Source organism: Biomphalaria glabrata, chromosome 8 (genome assembly GCF_947242115.1).
Source record: "Biomphalaria glabrata chromosome 8, xgBioGlab47.1, whole genome shotgun sequence".
Taxonomy (NCBI): Eukaryota; Metazoa; Mollusca; class Gastropoda; family Planorbidae; genus Biomphalaria; species Biomphalaria glabrata.
Genome location: NC_074718.1, coordinates 39,969,667 through 39,988,837, shown reverse-complemented (window position 1 = coordinate 39,988,837; position 19,171 = coordinate 39,969,667). Strand labels below are relative to the sequence as shown.

Here is a 19,171-nt window from a genome sequence, read left to right as displayed (position 1 = left end):
ACTAGAGCACAAATCTATTTGGATTTAAAGTCGCCTCAGTCACTAGAGCACAAACCTATTCGGATTTAAAGACGCCTCAGTCACTAGAGCACAAGCCTATTTGGATTTAAAGACACCTCAGTCACTAGAGTACAAACCTATTTGGATTTAAAGACGCCTCGGTCACTAGAGTACAAGCCTATTTGGATTTAAAGACGCCTCGGTCACTAGAGTACAAACCTTTTTGGATTTAAAGACGCCTCGGTCACTAGAGTACAGTCAGCTCCATTGGTTGTCAGAACTTTGTGTGAAGAAAAGTAAAAGTGAAAAGTCGTTGTGCTGGTTTCTTAACACTCTCGTTAACAATTGTCTAAAAATAGAATCTAACTTCACATCAACTGCCTTTTACTACACACTCATAATCTGAAATATGTATTACGAAAGTCATTTAACCGACTGATATATAAGCGCAATGTTATGTTTGATAGGTCTAGTAGATGTGAATAGCTGAAAAACAAAGCACACAATTTTTCTTTGGCACAGTCTGTAAAAAAGCTTACAGCTCAGCAGCCAAAAGCTGGCTAGAAGAAGAAGAATGTTTGAAATGTCAATTTAATAAGTCAGTTTGATGTCAGTTAGATATGTCACTTGTATGTCAGTTAGATATGTCAGTTTGATGTCAGTTTGTAATAGTTAACAGTTACAAAGTAATTGAAGGTATTAGCAGAAAGAAGAGACAGAGGCGCCCAAAAGATATAGAATGAGGCCTCAAAGAGTGATAGAGACTAAAAACAAATGTCTCTAATAGTCATAGAGGTTAAAGTGAGGACTCGTACTTTTGTGACTAAAGTGAAGCCTAGAAGAATGATAGGGACTTTATGATGGCTGTTTTTTTAAAGCCTGTTTGTGTATGAAACCTGCGTATAACGAACAGCTTTGTATAAAAGTAGACTCTATCAAGCAATGTGATAGTATTTTGGGCAATGGTTTATCTTTATGTCATACAGCGCAGTGGCCGAATCGCAATCTAGACTTTATAATCTGAGCGTCTCGCGTTCAAATCTTCAATGCAAATTTATTTTCAAAATTCCTGGGACGTTTCTGTCAATCGATTTAGAAAATCAAAGTTACTCACTTAAATCTTGGTCACAAAACTTTAACTCTTTCTCTCCGTAATTATTTACCACATTCTGGTGGAATCAACGTTGGTAACGTCAGTTAGGAGAGAAAGAGTTAATATAACAACAAACAGTTAATATTAACTACAAGTCTTAAAATATACACAATACACATAGGTTCTCCAGAAGGAACACTCTATATAAAACTTAATAAAACTATGACGACTTGTGTATCAGTAAAATATTTCTACCTTTCAAGTTTACTCCGTTCTAAGTCCAGACCTGCCATTGAATAGAAAACAACACAGCGATATATTTTGTATTACGAGCAGATAACTCGTGTCGATTTAAAAGTTATTCTCCCTTGTTTGTTGTGAGTGGGCGGGGTTGGGGGGTCTGTCTATTTTTAACTACAAGTAAGTTGAACTTCAGACTGTCTGTACTCTATTATTTACTGAGACAGACCATTTCCTGGACAGGACATTTTTGTCTGCTGTTTAATTCATCAGATAGATTTCCTAATCAGACCTTACTCGTCTGCAATGACATGTTGGAAATGTGTAACTCTATGTCTTTTGTTCTCTCCCTTTTTATCCATTTACTTCTATCATAGTCAAAGAAAAACTTATTTTTTTTATTTATTTACTTATTTTTATTTATTTTTATTTATTTATTTTGTTTTTGGTTATTTATTCCCCCCCTCCCAACCGTTTAATTAATTTGCAATTTCTCAGCTATTGAATTATTTTTTTTACATCTTTCTTTCTCTCTCTCTCTCTCTCACACACACACATAGGTCAATGCAGTCATGTATGTTAATCAATGACTTAAACTCTGCCAATTCTTTGGTTTTCCTGGCTGACTCAGGCAACCCATTCCATGCTAGCACTAGGGAAGAAGAAGCATTTGTAGACTATTTGCTCTAGCATATGGAACGAGGAATGTGCCTTTATCTTTGTGTCTTTCTGAGTATTTTATTAGATTTTGTTTTTGTATTTGAAGATTATGGTTTTAAATAGATTTTCTAAAGAATTAGGTTTCGATTTTAATGCAAGAAAAAAAATTGAACTCAATTTTATCAAGTTTCAAACTGTTTTGTATCGAGGGTTCAATTCTCTGAGGGCTCCAGGGCTAGCAAAGTAAAAGACAAACAGACTTGCTCTCATATCATGAAATATCAACGCAATATCAAGCTTTCATACAAACAGAGGCTTAACTAGAGATCATTTTAAAAATGCATTTTTTTAGTATGTATTCAGATTTAGTGTGAACGTAAGATTTTGTTTAAACAAAGTGTACCAAAAAAGTTAGAATCTGTAGGAGGACAAAATATTTGTTTAAAGACACATTCTTCACCATCTTTACCATACAGACCTGTGACATGGCGACAAGCTATTGGTCTAAATTGCCCACAGATTGTGACGTTGCAGGTCAGTATTCAGGTCTTCTATCACGATTGGTCTCGGTCAAGAGCCCCGACAGATCTGCCACTGGAACTGATAGACTTACAAAGCCACACATTCCTTTTTGACACATTTCAAGCGATGCAGACAATACATTTCTAGTCCGTGTTACATGTAGAAGCGTTGCCAGAATCTCCGAAAAGATGGATGATCACAATGTTTACATGCACTGGTCTGGGGGAACACATTTGTTTCAGTGAGGACACTGGTCTGGGGGAACACATTTGTTTCAGTGAGGACACTGGTTTGGGGGAACACATTTGTTTCAGTGAGGACACTAAGCGAAACCTATGTTACGTCCTCGGGAGTCTCGATTCAGTGCTCCGGCTTGGTGGCTCATCTATGCAGCCCGATAATTCAGAAGTTTGTTTCGGTAAACTGCAAACATCCTTTTGATAAATGTAAGATCTAGATGACTTAAAGTCAATTTTATTTCTTTTTTTGTATACTTTCGTTGATGCGGCCCATGACACTAGTGTCGGAAATTAAATTGGCACGTACACTGATTTAGGTTGGGCATCACTGGTCTAGATCTTTGACAAATTTAATTACATGACTGATTACTAAATTAATTAATTCAACTAGGCTTAATATAAACTTTTTTTTAAATTATTCATTTATTTTTCTTGCTTTTCCTTTGATAAGCGCAAAGTCATGTATGTGATACCACTTGAGCATCAAGGTTTCTGAATAGCATGTTTTTCAGGACACATTTTTTAATGTCCTATAAATGTGGCGTTTCATATTGTATTGCAGATTTGTTCATCTCCAAATGCGTACAATAACTTGCAAAAACTGAAACTTTTTTTTTTTAATGTTTATTCAGTACTGAAGAGATTACATTGCCAACAACACATAAGACACTAACATAAGTTTAAGGTTTACACAACAATTCACATTAACATTGTTCATGAACTGTCCAAACTTGACGATCACTGGGTTGTCCATTGTCCTCTGCTGTAGACAAACGAAGTTTTTGGGATTCTTTCGGAAGGATCTGTCATTATTTCCTATGGAAGCCCAAAGATTCCAAGTAATAGAAATGGTTATTAAGTACTGAAACAGATAAGTAGCTTTTCGAACGTTATTTATCGAATATTAAAATGTTCCATTTACTATCAATTCATAAAATTAATTCATGTATTTTTACAAGTAAACAATTATTGTAATAATATTCAAAGAAATAATAGTTATCTGGGAACAAGTATAATTCCATTGAGTAGACTAGTAGAGTACACTCATCTTAATTGTAATTTTATTCAATTAGTTTTTAGTTTTAGTTTATTTTAAAATCTGACGCATGCGTAGTTAGTGAAACACTGTATAGAGAAAGATGAGATATTACGTAGCGGCTGGGGGGGGGGGGGGGCTATATACATTTGTTACTATTTGTTTCAAGGGAAGGGGTATATAAATTTGTTACGATTTGTTACAAGGAAAGGGGTATATAAATTTGTTACGATTTGTTACAAGGAAAGGGGTATATAAATTTGTTACGATTTGTTACAAGGAAAGGGGTATATAAATTTGTTACGATTTGTTACAAGGAAAGGGGTATATAAATTTGTTACTATTTGTTACAAGGAAAGGGATATATAAATTTGTTACGATTTGTTTCAAGGAAAGGGGTATATAAATTTGTTACGATTTGTTACAAGGGGAGGGGGTCTGATGATTTGTTACGTAGCGAAAAAAAATAGTTTTAAAAAAATAACAAAAAAATAAATTTTATAGCATTTTGTCATTTGTAACTATTGTGTACATGTTTGTTATGTCACCACAGCGCCTTCTGCCTAGACCAATGATCTCGGTTCGGCCTGCCTAGTATTTGCTGACGCGCTTTATAAATTTAATTATTATTTTAAAAAATATATAGTGGACCCTTTGTCTTTCTAGGGTTCGACTTACACCACGGTGCTGTGAAAGAATTTCAATGTGCGTGTGTTTGTCGTGGAGTATGAGTGTCATCTTTAAGTTACACCGCTGTCCTGTGGTTGAATGGGTCAGCCTTGGGTCATTGGTTAATATGCATGACTAAATGCATGACGCGTAGGACGTATTCATCTTCTATTTTGAATTAACGTCTGTATTGTATAAGATTATAAGATAAGATAACGTGAGGTCAGGACTGTAGAACGACAGCTGAACGTCAAAGATAAAAACTTAGTAGTGAATAAAGTTAGTAGTGAGTAAAGTTAGTAGTGAATAAAGTTAGTAGTGAAGAAAGTTAGTAGTGAAGAAAGTTAGTGTGATAGTAAGTGTATGTGTTTTGCGTGGCTGGTAGTGCAGTGTGTGTGCCTGTGTATGAAATGACCAGTGGACCTTGAGTGGACATGCCTGTGTGAACAGCAGTGTGTCAGGGACTGTGTAAAAGGAAGTCAGAGTATAGAGAACAAGTGGCTGGAGTAAAGAGCATAAATAAGGACGAATAAAATCATTGTGTTTATTGAAGCTCGTGTTGTTTTAGTCTATTACAGTTAGTAGTGAAGGAAGTTAGTAGTGAAGGAAGTTAGTAGTGAAGGAAGTTAGTAGTGAAGGAAGTTAGTAGTGAAGAAAGTTAGTAGTGAAGAAAGTGCTGCAGATTGATATGAAGTAGAGATACACGAGTCTGTCACTTTGATTAGATGCGAGTTGTTCAATAATAATTAGAAAGTCATCACAAAGAGGCTTTCAAACAATATTAAAGGAAAAAATAACCCGTTATATTGTTTTAACACCACTGGGGGGGGGGGAGTTACTGAATACGTCACCGTAGCGCCGATTGACGTCAAGACTTTTCCCATCATTTCTATAGAAAATGTTCGAGTTACTTACCTTTAATAAATTTAATACTGCAGCAGTGTTCCTCAAACTGTACAACGCGCATCCCTAGACAACCTGCTGGGGGAAAGGAGAAAGGCCCCCAAGTCTTGACAATGGGGGGTGGGTGCTGGGGGGTGGAACGAAACTGGTCAACTTCCTATTCAAGAGAAAAAACAAGCAAAGGTAAAAAAAAAAAAAAAGAGCATATCTAAGGGTAAGAAATACCTTTCCAACCATATTCTCTCTATACTGTAAGATGTATTTTGCCTTTTTCTTATCTTATCTTATATAATACAGACGTTACTTCAAAAAAGAAGATGATTACGTCCTACGCGTCATGCATTTAGTCATGCATATTAACCAATGACTTAAATTCTGCCAAGTCACTGGTTTTCCTGGCTAGCTCAGGCAACCCATTCCATGCTCTAATAGCACTAGGGAAGAAGGAGTATTTGTACAAATTTGTCCTAGCATATGGGACGAGGAATGTGCCTTTATCTTTGTGTCTTTCAGAGTATTTTATTAAATTTTGTTTTTGTATTTGAAGATTATGGTTCAGTGTTTTATGTATGATTGCTACTTTACTTTTGAGCCTTCTGTCCTGAAGGCTTTCTAAATTTAGTGATTTTACTAAAGGTGTTACTCTAGTCAAATGTGAATATTCGTTTGTTATGAATCTCACTGCTCTATTTTGTGTCTGTTCCAGTTTCTTAATGTTTTCTTGAGTTGAGGGGTCCCAAACGGAGGATGCATATTCTATTATTGGCCTAACCAAGGTTAAGTAACATTTTAGTTTTATGTTCTTATTTGATTTATAGAAATTTCTTTTAATAAATCCTAATGCTTTGTTTGATTTTTTTGTAGTTTCATCAATATGTGGATTCCATGATAGTTTTTCATTTATTATAACACCTAGGTATTTTGCGTTTTTAGTCTGTGATACTGGTTTGCCATGAATAAGATAAGTGGAATTAATTTGTTTTAGTTTTTTTGTTACTCTTAACAACTGACATTTTTCTGGGTGGAAAGACATGCTCCAATTTGATTCCCATTTCTGTAATTCATCTAATTCTCTTTGTAAAATATCTGTGTCTTGTGTTGTTTTTATTGTTCTATATATTATGCAATCGTCTGCAAATAATCTGACTTTTGTTCCTGAACTAATGCAATTTGGTAAATCATTTATGTAAATTAAAAATAGTAGTGGACCCAAGACTGTACCTTGAGGTACACCTGAGTTTACTGTTATCGGTGTTGATTTAGAGCCATTTATTATTACAGTTTGTTCTCTCCCTATCAGAAAGTCTTTAATCCACTGATGCAGTGGACCATTAATGCCGAAATATTTTAATTTTTTAAGCAAACTATGGTGGTGAACTTTGTCAAAAGCCTTAGAAAAATCTAGTAAGATAGCATCTATTTGTTCACTATTATCTAAACCTTTTGAAAAATCATCAATTAGTCCTATTAGTTGTGTTTCACATGATCTATATTTCCTAAAGCCATGTTGGTATGGTGTGAGGACATTATGTTTGTCTAAGTGGTTTATGATGTTGCTACATATTATGTGTTCTAGGATTTTACATGTGATGCTGGTAAGTGATACTGGTCTGTAGTTCCCTGGGTCAGATTTTTCTCCTTTTTTAAATAGGGGGGTGACATTAGCTTCTTTCCAGTCCTTTGGTACTCTGCCCTGGTTAAGTGAAGCCTGAAAGAGTATTTTGAACACTGGGGCTAGCTCATTACTTAGTTCTTTGAGTAATCTAGCTGGAATACCATCAGGTCCAGAAGCTTTATTTGGTTTGGTGTTGGCTAATAGTTTTTGAATTCCATTTTCTTGTACTACTATATCTTCTATGTTGTCTACTTGGTTCAAATTCAGTAATATGTCTTTGTCTCCTGGGGCTGAGAATGCTGATGCAAAGTATTTGTTTAGAATGTTTGCTTTAGTTTCATTATCATTATGTATTATGTTATGTTCATCTTTTAATGGCGCTACGCCTGTTGTTTCCATTTTCTTAGACTTAATGTATGACCATAGGTTTTTGTTGTTATCTTTAGATATTACATTGTTTATGTATTCACTCTGCAGCTGTCTGCTTACTTTTTGGGTTAAGTGTTTAATTTTTATATACTTTTTGTAAACTCTTTCTGCATTAGTTTCTTTACATTTTCTATAGAGGTTTTCCTTTTTATATAAACCACAATGAATTAATTGCCACTAATTAATCAATTAATTGGTTAATTTTTATATATATATAATTTATGTTTCGTTTGAACCAATGACTAATTAGTGCAAAGTTTCAACTTGATCCGAGAATGGGAAGTGGGACAAATAACGTGTTCAAAATTCGCACCAGACAGACAGAGTGAAGTTGATTTAGGCTTTGTGGAAAAAAAGTTAGTTTTCATTGTAGTTATGAATCCATGTTTAAAATATTCACACAAGTTTCATCGCAATGCTTCCAGCACTAAAACAACGTTACGTAGTTACGTCTTAAAAGTAGGACCTTTACAAATCCATTCCGTTTTACCCACAGGCGTCCGGCAAGAGTATCGACTCGAAACAGTTTGAAGAATGCATTGAAAAACGCGATTTTTTTTCGTCAGAGCGGAAAATTTCTGATAACAATTTATTGTCGTTATGTTGATGACTTTTAAAAACAACAACAGCGACAAAAAAGTTCCGCGACAAGATGTCTCAATTAACACGAAGAGGTTCTTACGACCATTACACACATCCCCTATATTTACTGCCTCTCTAATAATTAGGAAAGGCTTTTTACCCCGAAGGGCTTTTTACCCCGAAGGGCTTTTTGCCCCAAAGGGCTTTTTACCCCGAAGGGCTTTTTACCCCGAAGGGCTTTTTGCCCCAAAGGGCTTTTTACCCCGAAGGGCTTTTTACCCTAAAGGGCTTTTTACTTCGAAGGGCTTTTTGCCCCATCTTATTATAATAGCCAGTGCTGCCTCCTTCTTTATTAGGCGTGTACTTTAACGTGCCAGCCCGTCTCAGACTTTATAATACAAACGTTTGTGACAGGAACAGTTCTGACTATGACTAGAAAGTATTAGAGAAACTGCGATACAAACCTGCTGCCTCTCCGTTACTTTCTCCAGAACAAAAAAATCTTGTCTACGAAACACTTTCTGTCTACAAAACACTTTCTGTCTACGAAACACTTTTTTCAATTTAAAAAAAAAAGTTCTTCACGGACTTCTGAACATTTATTACGTAACTCTGGACTACAAATGTCAGTACGTTTGCTGTGCTCAACAAGGATTTACTGCACACTTAATAATTAAAAAAACAACAACTTTTGAATGCAGCACAGAAGCCTTCTCCCAGATTACCTCCCCTCCTCGAACTGGCCCACAAAACTGATTGGATTGGAACGCGCATCCCTTAAAGTTCGTCAAATTATATTTAAAAATAATAACTTGATTAATTCAAAATAGTTGATGCAATTTCACTTAATATAAGCTTTGTTTAAAAATTAAATTAAATTAAATATCATTTTCCAAAACTTATGTTAACGTATTCCGTCTGTCTGGGTGAAATCTTGTACGTGATTTCTACGCCTCTCCATTCTCGGACTAAGTTACCTTCATCCTCTAAAATAGCTCAAGATTTGTATCCTTTTCCAGCAAGAATAAAAGTCGTTGGTTAACATGCATGACTAGATGCATGACGTGTAGGACGTAATCATCTTCTTCTTAGAAGTAACGTCTGTATAATATAAGATAAGAAGATGTTATATAGTCGATGTTTATGGAAAGTCAGGTATATGTTACTAGAAACTACAGTCTACACTCTAAAGAGATACGAACATATGCTTTTATATGACATGAGAGAACTGCTTGGGACCTATAGACATAAAATAAACATATTTAGTGCACATTAAACATTAGACAAGTTTCGGTTTTAATAGACAGAACGAATTTGTGCGATCGAATCTATTGAAATAGGGGCGACTATTAAATTTGAAAGGCAATTCGTTATCTTTGATACTTTTCATCATTACCTCCCTTTTATTTTTTCCATTTTAAGATTATGGTTAGGCATTCCTGGTAGTTTTAAATAAAGATTTCATTCAAAATATTTCCACTTACACCAGTGGAGCATTGGCTATGACAAAACATTTCTACTTCACCCAGTGGAGCATTGGCTATGACAAAACATTTCTACTTCACCCAGTGGAGCATTGGCTATGACAAAACATTTCTACTTCACCTAGTGGAGCATTGGCTATGACAAAACATTTCTACTTCACCCAGTGGAGCATTGGCTATGACAAAACATTTCTACTTCACCCAGTGGAGCATTGGCTATGCATGGCTATGACAAAACATTTCTACTTCACCCAGTGGAGCATTGGCTATGCATGGCTATGACAAAACATTTCTACTTCACCCAGTGGAGCATTGGCAATGGCAAAACATTTCTACTTCACCCAGTGGAGCATTGGCTATGATAAAACATTTCTACTTCACCCAGTGGAGCATTGGCAATGGCAAAACATTTCTACTTCACCCAGTGGAGCATTGGCTATGATAAAACATTTCTACTTCACCCAGTGGAGCATTGGCAATGGCAAAACATTTCTACTTCACCCAGTGGAGCATTGGCTATGATAAAACATTTCCACTTGCGGCTTTACCGAGTAACCAGATAGCACGGGTTACGGGCCAACTAAGGTTTCACATCACTTGACTGGAGACGAAACTCTTCCCTTTCAACTTTTTGTTCCTTGTTATGTTCTATTTACAAAACGTATTGTTAATTCTCTCTGTCCGTCTGTCTGTCTGTCTGGTAGACATTTTGAACACGTTATCTCTCCCACTTTCCATTCTCAAATCAAGTTGAAATTTTGCACAATTATTCACGTTTTCCTATTAAAAGAAAAAATAAATAAAAATTGTTTCATATCGAAAAGGAACAAAAAATCAAACAGTATTGATAGCTATGGCTGTCAATGTGGAGTTTTTCCCCTTAGATAAGCTTTGATTTTTTTATGCATTTTTTTTTATTTTGCTTGTTCTTTTCTAATTAATCTTTTGCTTTTTTTTTTTTGTGGCTTTTATATCTATCTCAGCGCCAGGTATTTTTGGTTCTTCCTGTTACTTTTCGTACCATGTTGTTTCTATTAAGTTTGGTCAATGTTGGAGATAAAAAGAGCGTCGATTCCTTGTTAGTTCAAATATATTAATGTCTTGCAGACATCTGATTGTTGCCAGATCTGGTATTTGTAGCCAAAGGTCAAGGTGAGTATGGAGTCAATAACTCTCTTGAACAGCTGCTCATTTGTCTTCAATCCAGGTGTCCTCAGGTTTTGTGATCTTCACGATTTGAAGAATACTCTTTGATCTAGATCGACTTATTATTAACCTCCACCTATCCCAGGTAAGAAAAATAAGTTGTTGTTTTTGTTGTCGTAGTTGCTGCTATTTATTTTACCCTCATTAAAAAGATTGAATAAGGTAAATAAAATATATAAATATTAATAAAAGTTTAAATGTATAAATGTATCACTTTGCATAACAATGTTGACTGCACTAAAATACATGAAAATTTGGAAAATCTGGAAATTTGGCCACCGGTAATCTGGGCTCAGGAAATTTGGCCACTTTTTGACAAGAAAATTGTCACCGACTTTATATCTATCATTATAATCCTTTGGTTTATGGTTGGGAGGGGGCAGTTAATTGATAAAAGTAAACATCCCTCCCCAGGCTCCATTTTACATTTACCAAGCAGTAAATACTAAGTTGGGGTCAATACCGAACCTCACGATGCCTGATCATTTATTTATTTTTTTTTTGCCTTTACGCTATGGGGAGCTTCTGGGACTTTCTAGTTTTCTGGTAGAGCGAGAGAAGATTAAATGGGAGGGGTAATTAAAACGTTACCATTCCAAGTGCCCAGAATCGGGATTTAATCTCAATGGAACTCAATGTTTGGGACCATTCGTCGCTAGATCTTATAGGAATTACACTGAAAATGTAAAGGGCTGTTGGTCATTGCACTAGTCACACAATCATTCTGTTCTTTCGAATATTTGTTATTGTTTTTTTTTTACGAAATGTGGGTAAGATTATTTATGTCTAGGTAAGAAACCCTTAGAGATATTTTACTTCTCAAATAAGATAAACATAGAATGTAAATGGTTTATATCAAGAAGAAAAAAATACTGTTTTATAACAATATACCATTTGGTTAATACAAAGCTCCATTTGGTACAAAGTTCTATGGTAATCACTCATTTGGTACAAATTTCCAAGGTATCCACGACTGAACATGAGAACCGCTGAATAAATCAATACCAGAGATGCTATTTATATTAATATTTCAATACAAATGCTGGCAAGCTGGCGATCTTTCTTTTGTTCAAGTAACATTTATTTATAGACATTGTTACACCGTGAGTCACGTCTATTTATAAATATGCTCTAATGCCTGTATACATCTACAATGCATGTACTAGTTTTTAGTAGTTTTTTGCTTTTTTTTTTTTTCAGACCAATTTATCAGTCGTACCAATGGAGTAGCTAGGTTTGGAGATGGGGAGTCCAAATTTAAAATTTCCCCCGTGCCTCCACTTGAGGGGTACCCCAAATGGTTCGCAAAATGTTCCTAAACATTAATTTATTAAACTCTTCAGCCAGAAAAGCCTTACATTCGGAAATTTCCGAAAGTATAGTTAAGAACGCGAAAGTCCTTTCAAAACCAATGTTGGATATAAACCTAGATCTAGATCTCTAGCCAAATTTAAATTTATTTCATTTTTACTTGATAATAATAACGGCCAAACTAGAGTTTTCCCCGTGTCGCCAACGAGCTAGTAATTCATTTCTCTAGAATGATCTTAAGAGCCGTTTATGAGATCGGCGTCCAGGTTCTTCCATGAAGTTCAGACTTGAATAGAGGTATTGTAAAAACTGGCAGCCCATGGGGAATAGCTCGCATTGGGTGCATCTCAATATACGCGTATACATCATACACATGTATATACGATAAATGTTGCTTGTACTGATACAGTATTTGTTTGTGAGGATAGAGCTACCAGACGTCCATCATGGAGTCGTGTCCTCAGTCTGGCAGGCATTTGCCTAAATTGAGAAATATCCGGCTTTTGTTCTGATGTTAGTTTCAAATGCATTTTATCCATCAATTGATTTTAATCAATTATACCTTCTGTTTCATGCACACAGACTCAGGCAGACCTGATAGAAAGAAAATAATTGACAATGACCTTCAGGAACATATCGTCTGCTTCAAGGTCACAAACTCACGCAGAACTTACAGATAGGTTTTTTGACAGCGTCCTGCAAGAGCGGATGTTCATGTTTGACAAGTCAAAACAGTTTTTAAAAACTTTTTTCTCGGAGCCTCTAAGAATCTGTGATCTATTCTTAAAAAAAAAAAAAAAAAAACTACTGAAAAAAAAATCCGCTTGATCTGGGCAACATGATACTTCATACAGTGGCCTAAATTAACTGATATATTTTAAGTAAAACATTGTAAGTCTAGATTTTAAAATTCACTTTGTCTGGGTATTATTTTCATCCTCCTTTATGTCCTCATTTTTTGCTTGCTTTGGGGAGCTCTGTTGTCAGGTAATTTAGAGGAGGACCAGTTTTGTCATCTATGGGGTTGATGCTCAATATAGCATACGAATGACTTCTGTTTATGATTTAATGTTAAATACACACATTTCTGTTTTAACTAATTTGGAGTCTTTGTCCCAAGCATCACACAATGTGATTTAAAAAAATAATCTTCTCAAAAATACAATATTTTTAAATTTGTATTTAGATGAAACCCCCACTGGGCATCGATCTGACAAGGACTCACTCAGCCGTGACAAGCTGGCATGTTTTGTTCAATTAGTTACGGCCGCTTTGAAGTCCCAAGTCTTTAATAAGGTGTCTGGCCCCGTAGCTTGGTAGAGTAAATTAATTGTCGAGTCTTTAGGAGCAGCCAGTGTTCATGTGTTCAGTAAACTATTTGTATTGGGGATAATAGCAATATAGCCTGTCACAAGGATCGTGTGAGGTAAGGTCTTTGCAATGTTTGTTTCGGAATCTTTTCTCCGGTGCTACATTTTCTATCCACTAGCAGACGAGATTGTTTTAAAAATATTGAGTTTAAATATAAGTGGAAAAGGTATGTCATGTTGTAATAGTACTTCATTTAATACTGACTAACGGAAGACTAAAATGTTAATGTAAAATGTAAGTAATTTTAATTAAGATAAAGTAAGTATTGTTAGTATAGATCTGTATATAAGAATAAAGACAAACACAAATTTGCTTGTATTTGCGTAAAGGATAACTCAGGAAACGACACATCTTTGTTCTGGGTGATTTTTTGGCGGAAAAGCCGCTTTCGATTTTGTTTGGTGTGTCTGTCAATCTGTCCGTCTGTCCGTCCACGCTCAGATCACAAAAACAATTTTTTAAAAAAGCTTTTGAAAATCCGATTTCATGATATTTTGAAGCTAAAAAAAGCCAAGGTGCAACTGTTGTTTTTTTGTTTTTTTTTCAGTGAAGCGTTTTTGTTTTTAAAATTTAAAATTAATTTTGCAAAACCTTCTTTTAATAATTTTAAACATTTTGAAAAACAATACATAAGCGAGATTCTATTTTTTCGATCATAACATCGACGACCAATTTATTTTCTAGGTGATTATGTAGTAATCATCATTTTTGAAGTAACGTCTGTAATATATAAGATTGATCAAGTAGTTAGACTGGCGTAGAATACAAAAAGATGACGTAACACACAAGTGATTTAAAAAAATGTTCTGTAGAATATTATTTTTTTTTGGGAGGAAGTAGTAAGAATGAACTTTGACCTATTTCCCACGTCTGCGAGTGGTAGGATGCCCCGCCTCTAATATAGTACATCAAGAAGCTGCATCGGCAGCACGAGGAAAGTTGTTGAATTGGGAGGGGAAGGGGGGACGGAAGAATTCGTTGGAGATAAAAAATTTGTTATCAGTTTCCCCTAGCCCTACTCTACCTCTAGCCTCCGCTAGCCCTACTCTACCTTTGGCCTCCCAAATTGTAAGTTTTTAGTTCATACCCTCAACCAACGAATCCTATACGAATCCTCACCAAAACTATACAAGGCCCGGTTTTGTGTTTGTAACCTGCAACAGTCATAGATGTACATTTTAAACACAAAATTAATATGAAGTGATCTTACATAATATATAAGGCTTGTCTTCGAGTCCAAAGAATAATGAGGAGTGCACTATTTCACATGGCCACAGCTACAGCCTACATATTTTGCAAAATCCAGCGCAGACATAACCGTTGTCCGCTGGTGGTCGATTTACATATCTAATAAAAAAAACAACAAAAAATCTTAATATTTAAAAAAAAATAGATTTGTAATTATGTATTTGTTGTTTGTTTTTGTTTTTGTTTTTTTGTTTGTTTTTTTTTTTTTTTTGTTTTTCCATGACAGACTGGTAAGCCGAGTAGGAGCGTGGCGGCTTGAAGGGTTGAGAAATAGGCCCCTGATAGCATTTCGGTATGATTCTCAACAACTGTGTGGGATTTATGCCTGAGTGGCTAAAACCGCTTGACTATTTATCAAGGGGGGGGCTAGAGTTCAAATCCAGATCTGAGTTTGTTTGCTGAGCGCTTAATGGAAGCCTGAACATTCTCTCACAGATAACCTCAAAAAGAGATTGGACCATATCACACTAATCAAACGATGTGCTGTACAAAAACAATTTAAAAAAACAAAAAACCCTCTTCAAGTGACTTCATCCACCGTCATGTTACACCGTGTGAGTCTAAATGTTTGTGTGCGCGCGTGTGGGAGTAAAAACTATGTGCAATCACGTGACTCAAGTTTTGCTTATCTCTCTACCGCGTGGGGGATGGGCGGGTGTGGGGGGAGGTTGACCTTTGAACTTCAGGAAGGTGAGATGTACAGGTCCAGTTGTGTGAATCTTCTTATTTCTGTGAGAGATTGTCACTTTGGAGTCTGGGAGTATTTGTTCTCATTGAGTATTTCGGCGTTGGATTCCGTTGCGTGTGTATAAGTGTAGAGAGCCTAGGACAGCTTGAAGTCAACAACAAAACATTGTGACCTTAACATTGTCACACAGTTTTGTCATAGAGTAAGTAAGTGAGCTATTTTTTTTATTTTTTTTAAAGAAATCTATAGCTGTCCTTGTGTGTCACATGACTTAATCATCTAATGCAAAAAACCTGTAAGAAGATTGTGTAGTCAATCTAAAATCTAAATCCTTTCTTTTTCATTATATATATATATATATATATATATATATATATATATATATATATATATATATATATATATATATATATATATATATATATATATATTTATATATATATAAATGTATTTATTTATATATTTTATGTATATATATATATAAGATACACGTGAGGGATATATATATATATATACATTGTGAGACACTTAGTATTATTATTTGTATAGAGACGCACCATAGTTGATGAAAGCGACATTTTGTGACGTTACGACTTAGTTGGGTTATATAATATTGTTGTAAACATTGTCAGTTGGTGTTAGGACTTCAGAGGGGATCACGTGATATTATGACAGAGACTAGCCAGTGGCCTTTTCAATATTAAACATCATTCGGATTTGTATAACGGTTTGGGCTTAGTTCTTCCACTTGTTACACATGTAGGTCTTGTTACTGTTAGTTAATTACATTGAATACACCCGTACAAGAAACCTAGACATGTCCTTCGCGGTCAGACCGTCATAAGCAACTACAAGAGCAAGGCCTATCACAAATATATATGTATAACACACGCTACACTCAATCTCCACTCTCCACACTCAGAAGCACACACGTATTTATCTTTTTATTTACTTCAACCACACTTACTACCCATGACACACACACACATATATATAAATATATAAACACACACACACATAAGTAAACACAGATACATGCACGCATTAGAAAGTGGCAATAATCAATCAAACACTGAGCTAGAACTTACAAAAATACAAAATTACAACGCAGTAAAAGTCTCAGAAAGACACAATTATAGAGGCGCATTTTTTTAAAATTCCGTACGTTAAGACAAATTCGTACAAGTGCTTCTTCTTCCATAGTGTCATTAGAGCATGAATGGGTTGCTTGAATCAGCCTGGAAAACGAACGACTTAGCAGAGTGTAAGTCTCTAATTAACATGAAGGACCATCTGAACAAAATTATATACGCGTAAGACGTAGTTATCTTCTATTGAAGGGACGTCTGTAATGTATAAGTTATTTAAATAAATGAATCCCTTTTTTTCACTATGATTAAATTGTGATGTGTTAGTAGAAATTTAAAAAAAAAGATGCTTGAAAAATGTTAACTTTACATAGAAAACAAAACAATGGTTAGGGGAAAGAACTGGTACAGTATTTATCTTCAACCGTAACAAAAACTTTAGGGACTGTGAGTGCAATATCAAAGTACCCTCTTTAGAAAATGCAGTAGGATACAGAATGTCTCTCTCTGTCTCTCTCTCTCTCTCTCTCTCTCTTTCTCTCTTTTTCTTGTTCTAGAACTTTACATTTTGAGCTAGAGATCTAGATCTAGTTCCTTTCGCAAAAAAAAAAAAGCAGAAATGACTTTCAAGAAAAATTCTTTGCTTAAAAAATAGACTTTAATTTTGTTCGACCAGTAAATCTCGTTGAACTTCACTCCGTCCTCTGGCTCATCATCCAAGTTCTAGATCTTATTGTCTCAAAATGTTGTTTGTTTTTAACTTAAATGACATCCATGATGAATCGTGTAACAAGTTCCAATAACAATAACTCTATTTTCTTTCTGCCCAGGTAAACAGCAGACGACCAGAATCGCATTGGAAGGTAGCAGCGTCAACAAACGTGCTGGACCTGAGCGCGGTCTTCGGAAAGCTGTCGCCAGAGTAAGCCAAGCGTGAGCTCAATTCAATCAATGGCACATTGCGCGTGAGCACTTCTGCCCGAAGCCCTCTCCCTCCCCTGAGTGTGTGTGTGTCAGTGAGTTCTCCAGTCCTGCCTCCATAGTTTTTTTTCTTTTATTGGCTACCGCTCTCCCCCCTAACCCTGTGCTTGTTTCTTCATTCCGGATTCGGAGATATTGATTTTTGTCTGCAGTATGTCCAAGATGGCGGAATACAGAAGCCTTGCAATAACATTAAACTGGTAAGTGTTGAGCTTGTGTGTTGTGATATTTTTTTATTTTTTAAAGGATCCAGGGGACACCCGATTACATTATCGTGACCAGGACATGGTGTCAGAATAGTTTTCATAATGCTTGGACACGGCGGAAGACCTGGGATGCTAAGGGCCGTTACTAAGTTAAAGTGACCTAAGTCGTGAAAAGGTTGGCCCGTTAGCCGATGATGTCACAGCCGGCAACGCCAGCACGTGAATCACGTCTGTCTGTAAAACTGTACGCCACTTCTGCGACCGTCATCTTTTAATTTTCCCAAGGTCTGGACATTTTGGTTTTTTCTTTTAGATCTAATTACGGACTGTGTATTTCGTCTGGAACCTAAGCGCGTGCCGTTTTGCAAGGGGAAAAAAAGATTGTTCCCAAGATAGTGAATGTAAGTTATTATTAGAAATATCTTGTATTTAATCTTAGCAAAAATCATTCAATATACACGGAATTGATTAATGTCTGGAGCAGACACAGTGAAATCTCTTGGATTTCAAAGAATTACTAGGAAGCAAAACTAATTGGAACTTAATTCATTGCAGATATTGATATACCTTAGAGAGACGATTTATTTCCATTATAAACAATTTAAAAATAATAGAAGTATGCTTGGCGTGACAAGAGAATTGTAATTTCTTTCAAATTAAAAAAAAATGAATTTAATTTTATTGTTGAAGACTTTCATTACGATTGCAGACGATAACTAAAGCTTGTTAGTCCGCCATTTTTTTTTGACTGCAAAAAGCTCAATATTTCGTCAAGTGCAGAGGAAGAGCAGGGTCCGATTTTGATAAGTCGTCTTTGAGGGTCATCGCTTCCTCCCCTCCCCTTCCCAATCAGGAAAAAGCTAACTGTTGCCCAGACACTTGGGTTAATGTGACCTAATGGTAAAACACCTAGCTGTTGATCTCGGTGACACTTTTTTGTTTTTGAAAAGCTTTTCTATTGTGGACCAGCAAGGAAGGGGGTATCTGCTTTGTGTCAGCCTTTTGTGGTCCAGCAAGGAAGGGGGTATCTGCTTTGAGTCAGCCTTTTGTGGTTTCAGCAAGGAAGGGGGTATCTGCTTTGAGTCAGCCATTTGTGGACCAGCAAGGAAGGCGGTATCTGCTTTGAGTCAGCCATTTGTGGACCAGCGAGGAAGGGGGTATCTGCTTTGAGTCAGCCTTTTGTGGTTTCAGCAAGGAAGGGGGTATCTGCTTTGAGTCAGCCTTTTGTGGTTTCAGCAAGGAAGGGGGTATCTGCTTTGAGTCAGCGTTTTGTGGTTTCAGCAAGGAAGGGGGTATCTGCTTTGAGTCAGCCATTTGTGGACCAGCGAGGAAGGGGATATCTGCTTTGAGTCAGCCTTTTGTGGTTTCAGCAAGGAAGGGGGTATCTGCTTTGAGTCAGCCTTTTGTGGTTTCAGCAAGGAAGGGGGTTTCTGCTTTGAGTCAGCCTTTTGTGGTTTCAGCAAGGAAGGGGGTATCTGCTTTGAGTCAGCCTTTTGTGGTTTCAGCAAGGAAGGGGGTATCTGCTTTGAGTCAGTCTTTTGTGGTTTCAGCAAGGAAGGGGGTATCTGCTTTGAGTCAGTCTTTTGTGGTTTCAGCAAGG

General features: G+C 36.1%; 2 protein-coding genes across 6 annotated transcripts in view; one reads left to right on the top strand and one right to left on the bottom strand.

Annotated features, from left to right (window-relative positions):
• The window catches only part of LOC106075909 (nucleoprotein TPR-like), a 50,751-nt gene extending 49,321 nt beyond the window's left edge, over nucleotides 1–1,430 (bottom strand). Inside the window, exon 1 of one of the 2 annotated variants that reach the window (XM_056038140.1) lies at nucleotides 1,349–1,430. The gene's annotated coding sequence lies outside the window, so the exon portion shown is untranslated. The remainder of the gene's footprint in view (nucleotides 1–1,348) is intronic. The other variant, XM_013236788.2, reaches the window with a different exon arrangement.
• Nucleotides 1,431–15,308: 13,878 nt separating this feature from the next.
• The window catches only part of LOC106075931 (tripartite motif-containing protein 2-like), a 39,993-nt gene continuing 36,130 nt past the window's right edge, over nucleotides 15,309–19,171 (top strand). Inside the window, exons 1-2 of one of the 4 annotated variants that reach the window (XM_013236818.2) lie at nucleotides 15,309–15,498; nucleotides 17,215–17,565. The gene's annotated coding sequence lies outside the window, so the exon portion shown is untranslated. Of the gene's footprint in view, nucleotides 15,503–17,214; nucleotides 17,566–17,793; nucleotides 17,973–19,171 lie in introns of those variants that run through there. The other 3 variants (XM_056039561.1, XM_056039563.1, XM_013236833.2) reach the window with 3 other exon arrangements.